This window comes from Schistocerca serialis, chromosome 6, assembly GCF_023864345.2.
Source record: "Schistocerca serialis cubense isolate TAMUIC-IGC-003099 chromosome 6, iqSchSeri2.2, whole genome shotgun sequence".
NCBI classification, from domain to species: Eukaryota; Metazoa; Arthropoda; class Insecta; order Orthoptera; family Acrididae; genus Schistocerca; species Schistocerca serialis.
This window is the reverse complement of record NC_064643.1, coordinates 245,401,333-245,417,865: the sequence shown is the minus strand read 5'-3', so window position 1 is coordinate 245,417,865 and position 16,533 is coordinate 245,401,333.

The window sequence follows — 16,533 nt, the reverse complement described above, 5'->3', positions numbered from 1 at the left end:
GCCTGCAAGTTAAAAAAACCATCATCTCTCTGGTTTTAGCTGTGGACAGAATGGTGACACGACTGTCTGATTTGAGACTCCAGGCTCACTTATTTATATGTCTTTTCTCTTCGTAGTTCCTCTGGAGGGGACATGTGGAGTGCTCTTTAATAATTACAATGTCAGTTTTCCTCAGCACGCTTCAGCTTCTATACGCAGGTCACTAGGTGTTATGTATGGGTTCGTCACAGCACATCAGTACCTTGTGCTGCCCTGATTACTTCATATTTGTATACAATGCCCACTGGGCCATGCCTTCTCACCTGCGAATGGAGTCATAAAACTGCCTCACAAAATTGTTTACAAAATATCAACATTGCCCACACCTGTCATCTGATGTGCTGGTCGGTTTCTTAACTACCACCTTCCAGCCATAGCTGTGCAAAATTTACAAGAATTTCCCAAATCCACCCCTGTACTTATTCATGGTGCAGCATACCTCCTCCTTCCTTAGAAGATTTCTCTCGAATCATTAACATTGGGCTCCTACTCAACTACCTCAACTCTGATAATTTACATATTGAGGACAATCTCCTGAGTCTACCATACAGGAATTCTGCTCACACTTTACTACTACCATGTACCCCTTATCATATGCTTATACACTAATTAAGACCTTAAAAATAATTGCTTTCCCTAGCAATGGCGGTCAACCATTCTACTAGTAATTGGTGTGTTAGCTCATAGCCTGTGTCTTCTTGCATCTTACCCAGAAACGCAGTACACAAAAGCCTGCTGGAAACACGTTGCAACTGTTGGCTTATATGGTCACCACTAACACTTTGTGCTCCTGTTCTTTCCAGACATGATGTACGTACTGCCACATCCATTCCATCGAAATTTCCCCTTGCTAGGAAGGACTGCAAAAGGTCTGGATTGAGTGTGTCATTTAAACATATTAAATTTTGAATGGGTAATACCCTCAGAGATCCTCCTGTCCAATGCAATGTATTCCATGACAACTTCATAACTTCTGAACCTATAAGCATAACCAGAAGATGAATATCCATCCTGACTATCTCGCAAGTCATGCCATTAACGATCATCCTTTATGATGAGACAAAAAATCCATAGTGAGGATCAGTTCATCGATGTAGGCAATGTAGAACATCCATGGAAAACGTAGAGAAGGAGATGGGGTCACTGTAACCTTTACTGAGCCTGAGGTAGGTAATGTCGACTCGCTGACAGCTTTTAAAAGTGACTTCGTCTGTGAAGAAGCGGCTAGAGCCATTGAAGTAGGTATGATCGACAAGTCAGCACCAGTGTGGACCAGAAAAGCTAGACCTGACACAATGTCAATCACATAGAGACGACCACTCGGCCAGGTGGATGAGTGAATGGAGTGTAATAAAAGAGAACGCCTGTTAGGTTCCCCACAGGACTCGACATCTCTTAGTTCCTGCGGTCGGCATTTGGTTGTTTGCATGGCAACTTGCACTTCTTGGCATTGTTGCTGAACATCTTCTGGTACCAGCAGGAAGGGCGAGCAGGGTGAAGAGGAGGTGGGGAGTGCGATAGTGGGGGAGCTTGTCATTGTTGATTTGTTCCGGTAAATACGCTGGTACGTAAGGTGCGTGGGCCATCCTGGAGTGCTCGGACAGTGGAGAGAGGGAGCCAATGCCGCCAGGAGAAGTAGACATGGTGACAGTGGAGCGAGCCCTGCCTCTGCTGGCTGCAGGGGTGGCTGTGCTGATGAACAGTGTGGAATGAACTGGCTGATGTTGCTGCAGCAGCTAATACAACTGGTCAGCAATGTATAGGTGGGAACCGATGGACTCAAACTAGTGTGGTAACAGATGGATCTGTAGATCGGTAGGTAGTTTGGCAGACCACACAGCCCATAGCAAGGTGTCAGGCATGGTATGCTCATTAAAGAGCAATTGAAGACGGTGTCAGAGTTGTGAGGGGGTGCATTCCCCCAGGTGCTTCTTGTAGAGAATCTTGATTATTAACTCTTGTGGTGAGCAGGCAAGTTGTTCCATTATAGTCTTCTTTGCAAACTCGTATTTTGGTGCAGGTGGCGGTGAAAGGAGCAGGTCACAAATCAAATCCGAGTGGTCACGTAGGTGTGTGATGAGGCAGAGAAACTTTGAGTTGTCGTCAGACACTTGATGTAACTCGAACAGATGCTTGTCAAGTGTGAACCACGATGCCGGGTTGTCCTCATATAAGGGCGGTATCCTCGGCAGGCGCCCAGAAGGGGGGTGATGACAGCAGCTTCGGTGTCTCCTGGGGTAGCGGCTGAACTGAGGTTAAGTTGGAGGCCGACATGGTAGGCCCAGATTTAAACCAGGCGAGCGAAACCGTAGTAGCAGCAGCTGGCATAGTTGATTGTGTGTCACAAAAACACGGCACAGCAGACATGGACAGTACCGTGAGAATGGGTGGATGGACAGCACACGAGGGGGGCCCAGAAACTGGACCTTGAGTGACGAGTGCTGGATGGAAACGATTTGCTTCCGGAACAGGGCGAGAAACCGGTGCGGCAGACACATGCGGTGCTGTTGGAGTGGCAGGCGGTTGAGCAACTGGAAACGGGGACCCTTGCAAGTGAGGGGTGGAGTGGGGTGGGGTTGGGGGGTTGAGAACGCAACCCGCGTGTAAACTATCTGACGCATAACATGCCTGTAGTGCATGTGGCGGCCACTGAGGCGAGGTCAGGGGTCCATGTTACACGAAACACTGAATTGTGCATGTAAATTAGACGCAACTGGAACACCACGTGCGTGGAATGGATCCAGAACGGTTTGTAGTAGTAGTGGCATTGCACACAGCACGACAGTAACTGATGTAGCATGCCAGTGGGTGGCTAAACGCGTGTTATAATGGAGATTACTTTGGTCTTGAAACACTCAATTTGAAGATACACAATTTGAAATACTGTTCAGTAAACATTTCACTGTCGGATGGGCGTAATCCGGTGACACAAAGCCTGAATCCATTGTTCGCTCTAATGGCGTAGTTGTTGACTGTTGAAAATTAATGAGGTTAGCACACAGCGTTGGTTGAGAATGCGAATCACTGTGCATAAATGATGAATACCCCGTTAGCGAAGAAACAGATCATATTTCCCCAAAGCAGGTGAAGTGGGTCCCAACAGCTCAGTTTGAGTTCCAGTGAAAAACAGCACTTCAAACTTCTTTGTTAGAGGGACTGGTATTACACCATGAACCATCCCTGGTCCCTGCCTACCCGCACAGGATGCTTAGATCTACAATTGACACACCACTCGCAGTCACGTGGACGAGTAATGACATATCCCACAATTCCTGCAGATTATGTAGGCTCCACAAGAGAGGATAGTACTTGAGGTACCTTTGGTATCACAGTTGCTGGTACATGTTCCTTGGGAGGTCTTCCATCACATCGATTCATAGTAGCTGCCAACCATTTGACAGTAGTGAAGGTGATTTGCAGCTCCTTACAATTTTGCAGTGTTTTCCAGGACAGTGAACAAATAACTTTAAGCAACACACTGACTATATTTTAATCTGTTGATCAAAAAATTAACAGTTCCCTATAAGAACTGAAGAAAATACTCTAAACGAGATTTCTGTAAGGCAAGAGGAAAACATGTAAAAATTACTAGTTTTCTAAAACTTTTAAAGCTAATTATTGTTACTAACCAACTCAAAAATAGACTTAAATTATGCTAAATATAAATAACATATACTCTTCTTGAAAAGGAAATCTAAATGTAACACAGTATGTTAGTTACAGTATGTGCTACAGTAACTAATCACAAACACTAATTACTATGAATTAGTTTGTGATCAGAACAATGGCAACTTCCTGAAATTCTTGAAACTTGGTGTGTTTGCATTGATATACACTGATATTAGGGATAATCTATTCTTTGACACTAACTGTGGATCACAAACACTGATTTACTATGAAATAATTTATTTACAACACTTGTACCAGTGGCTTATGAATATTTTCAAGAATACAATTTTCTAAACATCTAAAAATTTACAAAATAACCAATTTCTCACATAATTATGCAATTAAATTAGAGAATTATTATTTTGGATGAAGATAGGCATACTGCTCTCAAGGATTTTACAAGACCATAAATAAGTTTAAGCCTTCAAATACTAAGTTTAAGCATACAGTAACAGTACCAATACAAGTCACAGCACTTGCAAATGTTTGATGTTTCACAATACATCACAATATGAAAGAGTGTTGACATAATAAAGGAAAGATTATGTGAAGCTACACAAAAAGTAAAATATATGAACCTAGAATCTTAAATTGGCAAACTAATTTGGCACATGTGGTCACACAAAAAAGGAATATTCTGAAGTTGGCTTTTACATATAAATTGCAAGGATTTTTATTTAGCTGATTCTGTGACAGCTCTTACATTGGTATACAAAAGATGAACACTGCAGTGTTAGTCTATCTTGGTCAAAATCATGAAAATGTGTAGCTGCGAAAAAGCACGTCTTCTACCTGGAGCATCACACATCTGTTGTGAAACACAAGGTTCCTGGATTAAGTCACAATCCATCATGCAGTTTTAATCTTTGGGGAGCAAAACAGTACAAGGTCTTACTGTTGATTGAAGAGATTCATTCTGTAATCTTATTTATGATTGTGATATCGTTATATTGCCTTGTAATATTACAGTTATAACTAAGATGTAATTTTAAGTGTTCCTAATGATTTATATCTGTTTTCCAGTCAAACTAGCAATCACAGCAGGTGAAAGTTTTTTTGCAATCATTGGAAATGATAACATGAAGCACTATATGATAGCAGGTGAACCTATATGGAATATTAGGCGGGCTGAAAGAAACTGGCTATCAGGAGACATTCTTGTAGATTCCAAAGCATGGAGCTACATGAGGGCTGCTGATTATCTATATAAAACTGTGAACAATGGGCAATTTGTGAAGGTCTGTATTATTTTAATAGATTAAGTTAATGGGCTTCGTTTAATATAACATAATTTGATGAATATGTTGCAGATTTTGGGAGTCCGAACAGAAGATACAGAGGTGCGCCCACACAAGTTCATGAGTTCTTGTAAGTTTTTTATTCTTCTTTGTCTCATGAAGTCTACAGTCAATGGAAAGAACTAGGCAGTATCACAGTTTTACCTTAATACCCAAATTATGACCAAAAATCTTTCAGGTGTTACTTGTTTTTAATACTTCCTTTCTAATATGTAGATATGTTTTGTCTCACTATGGTAACATCCAATAAAACATTCTCAGGCTGAAGTGTTTCAACATAAATGGTTGATTCATTCAGTGAATTAGAAACTAAATAGATGCTACTAAGTGATTTCTTTTGCAGCAATTGCAAAATGATTGAGAGTACATTAATTTTCAAAAACTTCTTATCTTTGATGTGGTATTAAGATTTAGGTCCTTGGGTTAGCTAAACTGTTAAATCAAACACATTTTTCCTATTTTTGTGGTTTTTTAGTACTCATCCAGTTGCAAATACAAATACAAATACACGAGAAATACTAGCAGAATAAACACACTTTCACACTCTCTTGTGTCCCCTGCTGCCAAACTGTACATTTAAAAGCCTACAGCTTAGAGCTCCATTGAATCTAGAATACGTCCACCTGAAGGCAGTGTTCAAAAAATGGCTATAGTGATTATCAAATGACATCTACAGACAGAAAGCCACAGTACAACCAACACATGAAGAGGATAATCTACAGCAACACCCTATATCCTATACACCAGCAACACATTAGGAAAAACTGGTGGAATTTTATACTGATTCAAGACCAAATGTGTATACCATGTACCAGCCAAGAATAAACCCCCTTCTAGGGCCAGTAAAAGATTATATGGATAAGTAGTAAATTTAGAATATACCACATACTGTGAAAGTGGAGAAAAGCAGACATCTGACAAGCCATTGGAACAGGTGAAGAAAGGTGCACTGACATAAATGGCACACTGACCTCCAGCAGCCAGTGAAATCACCAATTGCTGAATGCTGTCTGGTGACAAACATTAAAATGTCATAAAAGTGAAAGCTATCAATGACATGAAGGTTGGTTGGCACACTACAGTGCTTTACTAGGCATTTTTCTATTGGATGCAGTATACACTGCCTTTGCTTTTGACCTGACCTTTGAACTGACTTACCTAGACAGTTATAGGAGTCAAATGTGAATTCCAAACCATGGTCAACATAGCATTTTTCAAATAACAAATATAGTTTCTAGGACTGAGCAAGGATCAAACTTGAAACCTTTGGATCCACAGTCAGGTATTTTACCACCAACTGTGTACACAAGAACCACATAGCAATAGTCATTCAAAATATGAAGCCATTAGACAAGGGGTGCCCCAGGGCTCTATTTTAGGTCCCTTGTTGTTCCTATTATATATTAATGACCTTCCACATGCAGTGTCACAAAATGCAAATTTTGTCTTATTTGCAGGTGATACAAGTATTGGTATAAAAAGCAGTACCTGTGATCTCACTGAGCAATCAGCTAATGAAATATTTGTATCAATGGGTGGTTTCCAACAAATGGATTGTCACTGAATTTTGGCAAGACCCAGTACATACAATTTACTAGTACCTCACAAAGAATACCTCACCCTATCAGTATAACGTATTCAAACATTGAAATTAAATCTGTAGACAGTGTCAGATTTTTAGGGCTACAAATTGACAACAACCTAAATGGGAAAACTCACACTCTAGACTTAATGAAATGCCCTAGTTCAGCTACATTTGCAGTATGCATGATAGCAGAAATAGATGATTTAAAAATGAAGAAGTTAGTTTATTTGGCCTACTTCCAGTCACTAATGAGTTATGGAATCATCTTTTTGGGAAACTCCTCTCACAAAGAGAACATTTTCAAAATTCATAAACGAGTCATTAGAATTATATCTGGTGTCAGTCCTAGATCATCATGCAGAGACCTCTTTAACAAACTTGGTATTCTAACTACTACTTCTCAGTATATATACTCATTGATGTCCTTTGTCATTTCCAACATGTCTCTTTTTACACAAGATACTGCAAAACAAGATTATAATACCAGAACCAAAAGCAATCTCTATAAGGATTACAAAAGCTTAACATTAGTACGAAAAGGAGTCAAATACATGGGTACTCATATATTAAATAACATACCAGAGCATATCAAAGGTCTTGTAAGTGATAAAGATCGGTCTCAGAGTGAATTAAATAACTACCTGTTGACCAACTTCTTCTACTCCATCGATTAACATTTTCACAAGGATTATAGCTCGTACCTCTGTTTGCATTAGATTTATACAATATCCATGTAACTGAGTAAAAATAAAATAAAATAAAATAAAGTAAACTTTGACTTTTTCTACAACCCAGAGACTCCTCTCCAACAAATTCATGGAAAATGATAAATGTAATGTAACACAATGTAATATCAACAAGGACAATGGATTTCAACTTATCCAAGGACGGAATCTTGTACTCAAGCTATCCCATGTGTGACAAAGGTAGAATACTGAGCAGGATGAATATGCAGCATAAGTTGAGGACCACCACTTGACCCCTGAGAGTGAGGTACAACTCCCACTTTGGCTGACACATTGTATAATCAACTCATAGGCCAGGAGTAGCGTACAATGGGTAGATAGGTGGGTGAGGGGGAGGGGGGGGGGGGAGGGGTTGTCATGGTGCTGGCACATTACTGTATTAAAAATTCAAACTACAATGACCATCCCAACTGACTGCAGGCTGAGAGACCTTCAAGCTATAGGTCACTGCCTACCAAACACAGGAACTATTGAATAGTTGACAAGCAGCAAACAGATAGTAAAGGAGAACAGGCAGCAAGTCAAGGATGATTAACAGCTGAGCATTCAGACAGTGCCCTCTCGCATTCCATTTACACACACACACACACACACACACACACACACACACAAAACACACACACACACACACACACACACACAGAGAGAGAGAGAGAGAGAGAGAGAGAGAGAGAGAGAGAGAGAAAGTGCATCCCTTTCACTCACCAATGTGTGAGATCCACTGGGGCAAGAAGTGATCTTAGTTCTCAGTTAGTTGCATACTCCATGGATAATAAAAGCAGTCTCTCAGTATGATGCAGAATGAGTCACTTTACTATTATAAACTGTTTCTCAGTGAAACACATAGCAACATGCTGAGCATTTACATGGTCATCTTGAATGATGTTTTTCTAAACACTTAACTAATACTCAACTATATTCAATCACGCCACACATTCACACACAAAACTAACAAACAGCAGAGGAGATGGATTCCTCACTGGAAGTGTGGGAAAAAAGGTCCTATGAACTTGTGTCTGGAAGTGCATCATTGCCTTGGTAGATGGTGCTGAGGAATGACAGTTCCTGTGACCATGCACTCTGTGTTCCTTATGTGTTGCAGGGTGTGTGATTGATGCATTATACTGTAAGAGCTAGAGCAGTCTGGTATTCATGTTGGGAATAAGCTGAGATGATGTTAGTGTATGACTAAGCAGCTGGAAATGTACGAGAGGCAGCATGGCTGTACAAACAAGTACACTCACAGACACCACCCACATCACACATCATTTCAAGCCTTTTTTTTGGGAGGGGGGGGGGGGAGCATTTGTGTGATCATGGGTCACAAACACTATCTTGACTTGTTCACAACATGAATACTGGCACTTAAAGTACGCTGTGTCACATCCTGCAACAGACAAGGGTCACACGGCACATGGTCAGAGGAACTGTCATTCATCAGTGCAATGTACCGGGGCAACAAACCATTTCCAGACACACATTCATAGGATGTTTTTCCTTCATTTTGAGTCAGGAATCTGACTCTGCAGTTTGTTGGTTTTATTAATGTTCACCCTGAATATTTATCTACAGAGTGCTCATAATTAAAGTTCCAGTTTCAAAATGTTGTGGGAAGAGAACCTCTGACATTATGGAACAAAAGAAAACGTTTAATCATAATTTTACCAATACAGGTTGCTGTAAGTGTCTTAATGTAAATGGAGTCATCTCCACATCATAATGGTTACTGTGAAATTGATCAATGATACACATAACTAGCTAACTACAAATGACAGATGAATCACAATATGACAGCTAAGGTTCAAATTGTGTGTTATGCTATCAACACTATTCAGTGTGCATAACTGCACAAGTTTGGCAGTCAAGAGTTGTGGCATTGTAGTTAGGTAAGCCCATCCACCACACCAAGGTTGTACCACACTGGATGGGAAAAATCAATTTGTAATTGTTCTGAGGGCAAAAACAGTATAAACAGCAAAATGACATTGACTTTTAATTGTCCTGCTGCCAATAACCACGTAAAAAACAAAATGACATCAGTTTTTAGTCGTCCTGTGTCCAAAAACTGCATGAAAAGCAAAATGTTCAATATGGTGTCCACCATATTCTGCCATAAGTTGAAATCAAAAACAGCATGTTCCACAACAGGTAGGAGTGTCTTGAGGGTCAGTTTCAGAACATGTTGCACAATGTTTGCCTGAAATTGAGCTGCATTCTTAATTGAAGCATGCAACACAACATTTTTCAGATAACCCCACAGCCAGCATTCATGCGGATTAAGATTGGATGATTTGGAGAGTCTGGCTGTAGGGAAGTATTGGCTGATAATTCTAACATTTCTGAAATCCCTCTTCAGCAGCCATTTTACTGGCTGTGCAATGTATGCAGGAGTGCCACCTTGCATAAAAATGATCCTTTCCACACATCCATGCTGTTGAAGGACTGAAATGATGTTTATATGCAAAAGTGTCTCATAGTGTTTACCAGCGATGCTATAGGTAACAGGATCCACAAGATTCATCTTTTCAGAAAATGTGGCCCTACAATAAACAATGCTGTCAACAAGCATCACACAGTCACCTTTTCAGAATGAAGTGTTACGGGTTTATGTGGGTGTGGTTTTTCTGTTTTCCATAGTCTGCAATTCTGCATATTGACATGTCCTTGGAGATGGAAGTGGGCTTTGTCTGTCCACAGAACACTCCATGGCCACCCATAGTCCATATCCATGTGAGCAAGAAATTCCAGAGCAAAGATTTGTCTTGCAGGCAGGTCAGATAGTACCAACTCCTGAACATGAGTGATTTCATATGAATAGCAATGCATGATGTTTTTAGCATTTTATGCACTGTGCTTGCAGGTGTGTCTAATGCAAGGGCAATTTCTCTTGCAATGCATGTTTGCAAACCACCACTTGCCCCATCTTGCAGTTCTGTGGCCACATGTTCAAAGGAAATCAGATCAACAGCTTCCCTCTCTCTGCCACATTGCAGTTAAAAAGAACCTGCCTTTCCAAATTCTGTAATCATTTTCTCCAGACTCTTAGCTGATATTGGACCAATGCCTTTTTTCATAACCTTGAGTGTCTGGAACTTCTGCAGGACTGCTGGTGCATAGTCACTGTTCTTGTAAAAGAGCTTTCCCAGCAACACACAGTTCATCATGGAGACAGCCAAGTTGTGCATGTTGGACGCAAACTGAGGAACAGCTGTATGCTGAGCACCTGTTGGTGTTTGTATTCTGACACTTACAGTGCAGTCCATTGGTCAAATTTTTGTAAAAATAGGTACCTCACTCCTTTCTGAATCACATCAAGATTGGATGATAGATAATGTAAAGCGTTTCTCCTTGTCGTTTTATATTCATGAATGTTTCAAATTGTGATTTAGTGTTAATAATAAAATTAATAAGGAAGTGTGGAAACTGGCACTGAAGCTGCTTGAAAAGCAGCAGAGGCTGGTATCAGTATGCCCAACTCATCAAAGAACTCTCATTGGGGTGGTTGGTAGAGACAGAAGTGTGGAAAGGGGAGAGGTTAGGGATACTAAGAAAGAGTGTTAAAAGGGGTGTGGTATGTGTAGGTTAATGTCAGGAGCTGTCTGATACTTATCTACAGATAAGATAAATGACTTGAGCAATAAAAAATTAAAAGAAGAGTTCAAAAAGTGTCAGAAATACTATATAGACCTCCTAATTTTGGAAAAACAGAAACATTTTGAAAGTGTCATTCAGAGCTCAAATAATATCTCCAAAACATCATGGTCACTAGTAAATAGAGTAATAGGTAAATCTGAGAAACATACAACTGAAAATCACTTGTTGATAAACGGCACAATAGAAACTGATCAGAATGAGATAGCAGATCTATTTAACAATTACTTTGCTTCTCTTGGCTCCAGCATAAACAATCAGCTTAAAAATCATAAATACAAATTCAGAGGAACACAAGTGTCAGGAAGTATATTTTTGATGGCAATAAGTAAAGAAGAAATAATTAAAATATTGAGTAGCTTAAAGAATTCCCATGCAACAGGATATGATGATCTTAGTCTGGACACTCTTAAGAAATGTATACATAAAATTTCATCACCTTTATCAACAGTTATCAACTCTCATATGGAATATGGTCTATTTCCAGATGAGTTGAAAATTGCTCGAGTTGTGCCTATTTTTTAAAAAAGGAAACAGGAATCTAGTAGAAAACTTTCGACCCATTTCTGTTCTTCCAATAATATCCAAAATATTTGAGAAAGTAATATACATAAGAATCTGGAACTTCCTGGCACGCAAAAAAGTGATTTCTAAGGGGCAGTATGGGTTTGTCAAGGAGTCGTCCACCATTACAGCAGCATCAAACTTAATTGAAGGTGTCACTCAAGCAATAGATAATAATATGTATGTGGCAACTTTCTGGACTTGCAAAAAGCATTTGACTGTGTTGATACGTCCATATTGCTGGATAAACTGTGGAACTATGCATTCGAGGCACAGCCCATAGTCTGATGAGGCCGTACTTGACAAATAGGAAGCAGTTTGTGTCTATTAGCACTACAGAGGGAGCATACAAATCAAACACCACTGACATAAATTTTGGTATTCCACAGGGGTCAATATTAGGACCACTTCTTTTTATTATATATGTTAATGATATTCAGTCCATAACAAACCATGCAACAGCTATCTTATATGCAGATGATACCACGTTAATATGCTGCAATCCAAGCTATTCGCAGCTCGAAGTGGAATCCAATACTGCAGCAGGCTTAATTCTGCAGTATTTTAATGAAAACTAACTAAAATTAAAATCAAACACCACTGACATAAATTTTGGTATGCACTGGGGTCAATATTAGGACCACTTCTTTTTATTATATATGTTAATGATATTCAGTCCATAACAAACCATGCAACAGCTATCTTATATGCAGATAATGCCACATTAATATGCTGCAATCCAAGCTATTCGCAACTCGAAGTGGAATCCAATACTGCAGCAGGCTTAATTCTGCAGTATTTTAATGAAAACAAACTAAAATTAAACACAAATAAATCTGCCTATATTGAATTTGATCTTGGGAGGCAAAAAACTCATGAAAACCAAATCTTAATGGGTGATGAATATATTAAAAAACAATACTCGGCCAAATTTCTTGGCCTGACACTTGATGCAAAGTTAAACTGGTCTGATCATGTGAATGATATCTGCAGAAAGCTATGTACTACCATATATGTCCTAAGAAAACTGACACCTTTTTGTAACTTCACCACTCTGAGGCAAATATATTTTGCACTATTTGAATCCCATCTAAGCTATGGGATAGAGGTAATATGTAAAGTGTACTTACCTTACAAAAGAAGGTACTTAGAATTATGGGAAAGAAATGTGCCAGGGAATCGTGCAGAAATTTGTTTAAAGAATTTAAAATACTAACTGTTCATAACCTGTATGTGCTGCAGATAATCATTATGGCAGTAAACAGTAACAAAACACTTAATAAAGAAATAAACGATCACAACACTAGAGGTAGAGAGACACCTCACATCATCTCTCATAGAACAACACTTTATGAGAGAAGCCCTCACTATGCAGGCATAAAACTACTGAATTGCTTCCATCCTAATATCTACCAATTGCCCATTACAAAACTAAAAACAAAATTAAAATTATGGCTCCTAAACAATCCTGTGTATTCAATAGATGAGTTTCTAGATTTAGTACACTCGTATGATGGAAGACCATCTATCTAAAAATATATATAATCTCAGATCTTAGATTGTCACAAACTGTAAATATTTGAATGTCAGATATGAATACTGTGTCACAAACTGTAGATTCCTTAATCTAAGTATGGCAATAACAATTTTTTTATGTGTAGTCCATATATGTAACTCTGTTCTCTCAACTAAATTTAGAAAAAGTTGTGTAGATAAAAGTGCCAGCCAATAATATGTAACCCTAGTAAGTAAGGCTCTGACTTATCCAGAAGACTCGAACAAAAAAACCTTTTTTGTAATCAGTCGATGTCAGATCAAAATAAATAAATAAACAAAATGAAATTGTCTACAATTGGATTTGTCACACACAGAAATTAAAGTATAGACTGTACAAAATGAAATTGTCTGTAATAAATGACAGCAAACTTACAGTTTCTTTCCACATAAATGGTTTATAGTAATTTGTTTCTCAGTAACAATATATAACTAGTACGATAGATGGTAAAGTATAATAAAAGCTGAAACAAACGAAGATAGAAAATTTTGGAGGTTAGTTTGTAAAGTCATTTTCTTGATCTTCAAGATATTCATTTATTGAGTAACAACATTTATCAGTTAAAAATTTTCTAAGTTCCAATTTAAAATTTGTATTTTTCTTTAAATCTTTAATGTACTGGGGCAGTGCATTATAGATATATTGTGTATCCCATGTATGTTTCTCAATGTACTTTCATCCACTGGATACATGTGTGATCTCTGTTAATTGTACTTTGTTTTCCAGCTATGACTGAGACCATTTGTTAACCACTCCCCTTACTCCTAGTGCCTCTAACTTATGCAACAGTTTCTGGTGTACAGCTGTATCAAATGCCTTAGACAGGTCTAGGAAAAGGCCAGTTACATAGCTGTTCTCATATAGTGTTCCTAAAACAGTTTGTTTTTTAATTGTGCTATTGTTGCTTCTGTGCCTCTGTCAGTTCTGAAACCATGCTGGTCATTGCAGAGGAGGTTCAGTTTGCTTAAATAGATTGTAAGCATGTTTTTCATTACTGTCTCTATCACTTTGGAAAAGGATGACAATAGGGCTATTGGTCTGTACTTCTCAATGTTTGCCACATCACCTTTCTTGTGAAATGGTAAAATTTTTGCATGTTTCTGATACTCAGGGAAGCAACCAGTTTTGAAGGATTCACTTATGATTTCTGTTAGTGGAACTTTGATATCATTTATACATTTTTTGAATACATACATTGGGACTTTATCTAAACCTGCTGAGTTCTTGTTTTGTAATTGCCTTACAACATTCCATACTCCCTCCTCAGTAGTTGGAAGCAATACCATTGAGTTAGCTATATGCTTCTGTGTTGGTTGATTAACACTTTTTGGAAAAATTTTCTGTGACTTTGTTGCAATGCTGCTAAAGTAGGCATTCACATAATTTGCTAATTCTTTTGGGTCACTTGCTAAGTTTTCCATGTTCTTGATTTGTGTGTTTGTACACCTCTGCTTCACAGTTCCTGTTTCTTGTTTCACTACAGCCCATGTAGCTTCACTTTTATTAGTGGCTAAATTTTTCAACCTATCATTGGCTGATTTTTTTGCATATTGAGAACTTCATGTAGATACTTTTGTAGTTTTTGTAGTAGTGCAAAAATCTGGATCACTGTTGTCCTTTTTAATGGAGTTTGAGCAGCTTTTCTAATTCTTTTAGTAATCCATTTATTTTTGGTGGGTGTTCCAATGGGAATTAAATTTCAGAATGAATAATAGCAATGGTTCAATAGTGGGATTCAAATTGTCTTTCACCTGTACAGAGAACCAAAGTTTGGGTCTCAGGATATAGTAAAGGAATGCTTTGAACTGAAGTCCACCATTGTGCAGCGTTACTCAGTATGCATAGAGAGTGGAATTCTGATTTCAACATAGTGATGAAACCTGAATGGAGATGGGTCCACTAAAGCAGATAATATATTGCTAGTTTTGTGCTTGGTTAAGGGGTCAAAATGGACAACAATGTTATGAGCTGGGAGCTGTAATGCAGCATTGACAGGTGATGTGAAATGCAATATCTGAAATGATCCATCTCAGAAGCATTTAAATTTCTTAGTTCTGCCTAGTCTCATGACAGTTTGCCATAGCATTAGATGATGGCCTGTTTGGTATAGCAGCATTTTGACTTTGGAGCTGTTGACCTTGTGTCGGCTACATTGTCCTGCAGAATTCTCTTCCAGATTAACTGTAATCCTTTAGACAGGTGCTCCAATTTGCTGAAAATTATTCCATGCAGCAACTTCTCTGTCTTTAATGGGAAGTGCATTTTGCAGATGTAAACCACCTCAAACAAACTCGACACAGTTGCTTCATGAAAGCTGGTGTTGTATGGTGAAATTACAAATGGCAATAGTCTATCCCACTCTGAGTGTGAGCTGTTCACACAGTAAGACAGCATTTCAACAATTGTTTATGAACACATTCAGCTCTATAGGAGTGAATAGTTTCATGACATACATACTAATAAAAGTTTATCAGGTTTCCAGCCATGTCAAGTGGTTTAAAATCCACAAGCTTTTGGCTGAGTACTCCTCAGCCGAAAGTTCATGGATTTTAAACCACTTGACATGGCTGGAAGCCTGATAAACTTTTATTAACATTCAGACCTGTCATTACTCTTGGGGATAAATGGCCTAATTTCCCACTTCTTTATTGTAAGTAGTCAACATACCAGTATCATAAGACTGGGCATAAAGTTTGACCGTTGGTCTGTTATAATAGCCTTTGGACTTCAAAAGGGTTGTACTAAATGGTTGGTGAATACTTTTGCAACATATTTTGTTCTTGTTCAAGACAAACCACACTTCCTGTGCATCTGTCTACCATATAAAACTTCGTGTCTTGTTAAATCTCCATTTAACAAATCTTTCTTTAACTCTGTCCAAACGATTTTTCCAGTACTGCCTGATATTTTCTCAGTTTTGTTTAACTTCAACACTGTGGTACATGGCTTTGTGGGTTGTCAGGATGTGACAAATTGCTCTGGACTCATTTGCATCTTTATAGTGGGAACACTGCCAAAATGATGGGCATTTCTCAAAATTTTGACTTCTTGTGTTCAGAAGTTAACTACACCATGAAAACGATGCAGGAAATCATTGCCTAAAATACTAGAACCATGGTTACACTGCGAAAACACTTCAAATATGAACTGGTACTTCCTTCCATCTGTTTTTAGTTCCACACATTGTGGACCTAATGGGTAAATTACCTTTTCTCCCAGTCCACCTAGTCTACAATGCAGCAGTTTTAATTATTGACCATGAGCAGATTTACTGAGCAAAACACTTATCTGTGTACTTTTATCAATGAGAAAGGTGAGTTATCTGCCATTGATCTTAACTTGCAAAGTTACGTTTCCCACCTGACTGACTCATACCTCTCTTACTGTACTTGCGTTGTGAAATGGAAGTAAGGGGCAGTGGCAGAA